This window comes from Myotis davidii, unplaced genomic scaffold (assembly GCF_000327345.1).
Source record: "Myotis davidii unplaced genomic scaffold, ASM32734v1 scaffold1703, whole genome shotgun sequence".
In the NCBI taxonomy this organism is placed as follows: Eukaryota; Metazoa; Chordata; class Mammalia; order Chiroptera; family Vespertilionidae; genus Myotis; species Myotis davidii.
The window spans coordinates 220051-226507 of NW_006293780.1; the positions used below are offsets into that span (position 1 = coordinate 220051).

At 55.5% G+C, this 6457-nt stretch overlaps 1 long non-coding RNA gene across 6 annotated transcripts in view; it reads right to left on the bottom strand.

Annotated features, from left to right (window-relative positions):
- Window positions 1–6457, bottom strand: part of LOC102764656 — a 76820-nt gene that overhangs the window by 21320 nt on the left and 49043 nt on the right. For all 6 annotated transcript variants that reach the window (XR_001514533.1, XR_001514531.1, XR_001514532.1 and 3 more), the window contains exon 2: window positions 5870–5995. This is a non-coding gene — a long non-coding RNA (uncharacterized LOC102764656). The remainder of the gene's footprint in view (window positions 1–5869; window positions 5996–6457) is intronic.

Below are 6457 nucleotides of genomic sequence, written 5' to 3' on the forward strand. Positions count from 1 at the left end.
GGCTCTAGACACGCACACAGAAAGTCTAAGGAGGGCGCTGAGGACGATAAACAGGTGGCTAATAAGTACACGAAAAGTGCTGGACATCACCAGCCGCGAGGGACTTGAGGTCAACACGCAGACACACCGCTGGTGGGATGTAAAAGGGTGCAGTCGCTGGGGACAAGTCTGGTGATTCCCAACTGACCACATGACCCCAGTTTCTACTCCTGGGCACATACTAAAGAGAAATAAAAATACTTATTCACGCAAAAGGGCCGGGAGCCGGTCCATCCTTGCTGTTTCAAGGGACCTGGCATATATGGCATACTGTTCTAATATGTTTGCTCACCTTCTTGGCACTATATGTTTTAACCAAGGTCACCTCTCCAAGAAAGGTTGCTTCCCCAGGTAGGGATTTTCCCCTGAAGTTAGGGAGGGAATAAAACCCCTTAACTAAGTGCCAGGCGGGTAATTAATCACTTTAACTACGAACCCTGGACAGAACCTGGCTGGAGAACCTAGCGAGGGAACATGGCCACAGAACCTGGCTGGAGAACCTGGAGAACCTAGCAAGAGAACATGGACACAGAACCTGGCTGGATATCCTGACCAGAACTTGGCTAGAGATCCTGGCTAGGCTGTTGATCAACTGAACGCTGTCTCCGTGTCATTCCTTCTTCGCCGACTCCGTCCACACCTTTGGGGATCCCTGGACCTGCTGGGGTTGGACCCCAGCACAAAAGATGTGCATGAATGTTTACAGCAGTGCTATTTGTAACAGCCCAACGATGGCAACCACCACATGTCTGTCAGGCGATGCCTGGATCAGCCGGGGTGCATGCACACAGTGCAGTGTTACTCAGCCAGAAAGAGCAGTGAAGCGCTGATCCATGCGGCGACATGGATGAACCTGCAAGCATGCCAGTGAGAAAAGCCAGACACGAAAGATCACGTGTTGTGTGGTTCCATCATAAGAAAGTCCAGAACAGGGCAATCATAGCCAGAACGTGGTGTTTGCTAGAACTGGGAGCAGGATAGGGGACAGGTCCGTTTCTGAGGTGATGAAAATGTTCTGAAACTGACTGGTGGCAGCTGCGAGTGACTGTAAATGCACTAACAAGCATGGATTGTACACTTTTTCAAAGAGAGAACTGTATGGTGCATGCGTTATACCTCAATAAACCCGTTTTAAATAAGGGGTGGGGGTGGGGAGTGGGCAAGGAAGGAGCACGCGGTGCTGAGTTCTTTTAGGCCAGACCGTGATCAAGGACCAGCTGGCAAAGTGTCACTCCCGGCTGCACCCACCACAGCCAGGAAAGGGCTCCCCACCCAGATCCATTTTACACACCGAACAGCTGACAGCTCAAAGGCTGGTTCCCCCTCACCTCACGGGTCCCTGCTCAAAGGCTGGCCCGTCACAGCTGAGAAAGGGGGCGCCCGGGACCACGGGGCCTGAGGTGAGGGGGAATCCTGGGGTGAGGAGAGGGCACTGCAGAGCCTCCAATGACAGGAGTTCCCTCTTCATCTCAGACTCTGCCAGGCTCCAATGACGACAGTGTCCCCACTGCTCAGAGTTCTTTTTGCATTGGCAATCATCCCCCCTCCCCCCTCACACCAATTTAATCTGCTTGTATCACCCCCACCCTGAGCCTGCAGGACAAAGTCCAAGCTCCACCGCCTGGGGAAAGCCCTCTCCCACCTACAGGCCACCCTGGAAGCAGCCATGCGCACCCAGAGGGCAGAGCTATGGTCCTAGGAACCCTCCTGGTCTCCTCCCTCTGGAGCCTGCTCTGGGGCCTGCCCCCAGCTGCTCCCTCTGCTGACCCGCCAGGGCACCCTGCACGAGGCCAGCGCCCACGATATTCTTTCCCTCCACACACATGGAGGCCGTGTGCGGCAACAGGGATGCCAGGTGCGCATTAAGCAGACGCAATCCCCGCCCCTGTGGAGCTAACCCCAAATGGAGAGACCGACAGTAGCAACTGATAAAGAATTACAACCTTCTGCCCAGCTGATGTGGCTCAGTGGTTGAGCATCGACCTATGAACTAGGTCACGGGAGGTTCGATTACCAGTCAGGGCACATGCCCTGGGTTGCTGGTTCCATCCCCCATGTAGGGTACGCAGGAGGCAGCCGATCAATGATTCTCTCTCATTACTAATGTTTTTATCTCTCTCTCCCTCTCCCTTCCTCTCTGGAATCCATAAAAATATTTTTTTTAAAAGAAAAAAATTACCACCTTCCAAAAGGAGGGAAGGAAAGCATGGAGTTATGAGGACAAGGGTCTAGGATAGGGGATAGGTCCTTAGTCGGAAAATCAGGGGACATCCCTGAGGAAGGGGCGCCTGAGCTAAGAGCTGGGGCGGGAACGAATCCCAAGCAAGGGAACGGCTGTGCACAGGCACTGAGGTGGGCAAGAGCACGGAGCGTTAGCAGCTGTGGTGGCGGCGGCAGGACCAGCACGGAAGGGGCAGGTAGGACAAGATGAGACTGAGGAGGAAGTGGGGGCCAGACTGGGCAGCCCCCACAGGCATATTAGAGATGTCAGGCTTTTTCATCACCTCAGTGAGAGGGGTGGGACAGTTTTAATCCAGGAGAGCAGTGCCAGGTCTGCCTGTCTCCTACCGCCTCGCTCTGGGGCTGTGAGGGCACATCCTGGTGTCCCCTGGCCTCCCTCCGGCTGGGAGCTCAGCAAACAGTGTGCCACTGCAGAGGAAGTTGTCCTGGTGTTCAGACATGGTCCAGGGCCTTTTGGGGGACACCTCATATCTTTCCAGCTAATCAAGATAGGAAGAAGAGGTGACGGTTGACTCAAACCTTCCCTTTTAAGCTCATACAGGAAAATTGCCACAAGGATCCACCGAGACCACTCCACGTGCCTCTTGGAAGACGATCACCGAAACCTTTCTGGACAATTGTGAGCTGCAGCAGGAGGAGGACACCCCCGCCACACCTCACAGGTGGCCCTGGATGCCAGTGAGAAGAAAGTTCTCTTTGCTCCCCTAAGGCCTGGGGCAAGGACCCTCCACTGCTCCAGCCCCACTGGCCACATGGGTGAATCCCCAAAAGACCTTTGCCCAGGCTGTTCACTGAGAACTGCGTCTCAGGCAGAGCGCTGGCGGCACCAGGCTGCTGGCTCCACATGAACTTGGCACAGAAAAACAACTGAATCATCCCCACGGTTCTCTAAGCCAAACCCTCGAGGCCAACTTTTTTTTTTTTAAGCTTACGGGTGGTTTCTATGGCAACTGGCTTCAGTGATCTGCAGTAAGCCCCAGGCCCACACTCTCCCAGCCTGGCAAGGGCCACCAGGAAAACAGCACAGCCTCTCAGCTCAGACAGGTCCTCTCCACCCCAGACCCTGCAGGCTGGATGGGGGCACCCCATAGGCAGAATGCTTCCGGGCTGCAGAACATCTCCCCACACCCCAACCACCTCCCCAGGGACCTGACGGGCGCCTCTGAAAAGGGCCCTTTGAGATGAGCCCGCCAGAAGCAAACCATCTTACTGTTTTCTTACAGCAAAATGTGGAAAGACCAGCTTTGCAAAACCCAAGCCCTGGGCTCTGCTTTCCACCTCCTAAACCCAGGCCTCTTTGCTAATGTCTCAGAAGTATTCAAACAGGAATCTGAAAACATGTGATCAAGGTCAAGTGTCAGTCTACGTGGTCTGGCACTGGATTTCACTCTTGTGTGGCCTGCAGAGTGGGACGACAGGTCACCACTGTCAGCACCGTGCCTGGCCCGCCTCGTCCCTGGCCCTCTGGTCCCTGGCCCTCTGCCGGCGCCTCTGGGTCCTCCTCTATGCCAGCCTCCGCCTGGCTCCCCTCTTCCTGGGGCCTCTGGAAAGTGCAGCCTGTCACCCTTTTCCCCAAAGGATTGTTCTCTTCACAAAGGAGGCAACGCCCTGTCCTTATCAGATATCCGGCTCCATGCAGAACAGACTGCAGAGAAAATTTATCCCAGAAATCCCGAGGCTGGGAGGTTACCCTGCGGTCACCTCAGTCATCTGAGGCTGGCTGGGTGTGTGCCCTGGGTGGGACAGGCTCCAGGGACCCGGCAAGACCTCCCTGAGAAATGCACCCGGTGGCTAAAGCCCTTAAACTGCACGTCCCCACAACCCCTAACACGCTCTCTCTGTAACCTTCTTTTCTATTAGGACCAGAACACAGCGGACCCTGCTCTCCTTTACCGTCAGTGGTCACCTGCCCTGGGCTGTGAGCTGTGTGTCTGGGGGAAACAGGGGTGTGAGGCCCCCAGGGGTGGTTGCTCTAGAGCTCCCAGGGCGTGGCAGGCTGGGGGTTGTAAAGTCCTTTGTCTTGGAGGAAGCAGGAACACAGCTACAGTAGAAACACTCAGCAAACATTAGGCTCTCTAAGGTAATGAACATTACTTATCACAGCAACCTGCCCCCTGGAAAAGTATTCCCATTTTACAGAAGAGGAAAGTAAGGCTCGGGGAGGTCATGTGACCAAAGCATCACCTGCACTCGCTACGCCCTAGCACTGCATGAAGCACTTTGTGTGCACCGTGTCACCTGCTCTTCCCACACCGTGGGAGGTTTCCTGGTACTAACACCGCCTATAGATATAAAGGCCTAATATGCAAATTGTCCCTGCAGGAGTTCAACCGGGAGACCGATCGCTCGCTATGACGTGTACTGAACACTAGGGTGTGGTGCAGAACAAAGAAAGGCCCCAGCCGGCAGCCAGCAGCCAGGGAAGGGAGGCCCTGGCTGGCAAACAAAAGGCCCTGATCGGCCCTGATCGCCAGCCCAGCCTAGGCACCCTACCCATGTATACATTTCATGCACTGGGCCTCTAGTTTTACAGTAAGAAACCAGGCTCAGCCAGGCCACAGGGGAACCCAAACATGCCCTTCCCTGTGGCCTCCAGCCCTTGGGAAACATTTCAGGCCACTGGCAAGGCAAAGGCCCCCCCCGGAGGGCACCACATGGGGACGGCACCCCCCACCTCCAGGCAACAGACCACCAGCTGGGCCACAAACAGGCCACACTGCATCTGGCTTGCACACAGGAAGCAGCAATCTGTGGCAGAGTCAGCTGGGAGGGCTGAGAGCCATGGGAGGGAAGGAGGCTGAGGTCACAGACCCCGAACACAGGGAAGGAAGAAAACACTGTCAGCAGAGGGCTACTGTGTGGCAGTGAGGGTCCCCTTTGTCCTGATAAAGACAGACAGGAGGTCAGCCTCCAATTATCACACTGAAAAGTGCGAGCGCCAGCGTCCCCTCCCACTGGGGAGGCCCTGCTTCAGCTGCCTTTTCACTGATAATACGACCTTGTCTTTCCTGACCGCCGAGCTGCTTTCCAGAGGAATGAATCATGTTCTTGTCCACAACAGAGAAAATATAGGACAAGTCAGTGGGGGCGAAGGCAGGACCTCCCGAGGCAATGGGCAGGTCACCATGGGGTCAGGACCCAGGCTGCTGGAGAAATGGGGAGGGAGGCGGGAACGGCCAGGAGGGTGTGGTCTGTGCTGAGACAAGCACACGGTGTCTAGGTAATGAGCACAGAGGGGGTCTCCACCACGGCAGTTCTAATCCTAAGACCTCGAGCATGGCAAGAGGTTCCACCTCCTGTGCCAACTCAGAACCGCTGGCTGTGGCTGTGGCTGTGCAGCCACACCTGGACTCAGCAGGACTCTGATCGGTAAGTCATGCCTACACAGGGAGAGGGCTAAGGGGATGCCAACCATACCCTGGTTCAATCCCATTTCACACCCAACCAGACGGAGGTCCTGGCAAGGACGTGCCTGACCACAAGCCATGTCTTGGCAAGGGCAGAACCACTCTGGGAACACACACACAGCCAGGCAGCTTTAGAAACGCATGGGCCATTCACAGGCTCCCCTCCTCACGGCCCCGCTCACCTGGAACCTGTGCACCAGCTCCAGGGACTGGCTGTCGTTCTGGTCGGCTTCCAGGATGACATCGGTCAGCTTGTGGATGATGACGTCCAGGGGGCCCTGCTCCTCGATGGGCCGGCTAAGGTTCAGCTGCGAGGGGAGAGACACAGAGAAGAACTTCAGCACCTGAGCCCACTGCCCTAATCTGTCCCCACCCTCCGCACGTCCTGCAGCCGGACCAAGGGGTGGGGGGGCTGGCACTCGAGGGAAATAGACAGGACAAAGGGGATCCTAGAGCTCCACCGGTGCCGGGGTCCAACCCCAGCAGGTCCAGGGGTCCCCAAAGGTGTGGACGGAGTCGGCGAAGAAGGAATGACACGGAGACAGCGTTCAGTTGATCAGCAGCCTAGCCAGGATCTCCAGCCAAGTTCTGGTCTGGATCTCCAGAGAAGTTCTGCCATTTATTGTCTTGTTACATCTGTATTTATACCAGTTGATTTTAATCCTGTCAGTTTCTATTACAAAGGTTAGGGCGTTTCTTATCTCCATTCCAGGGAGTAAAGATTATGTAGCTTAAGCATGATTGTTTGTAGTTAAAGTGATTAACTACCC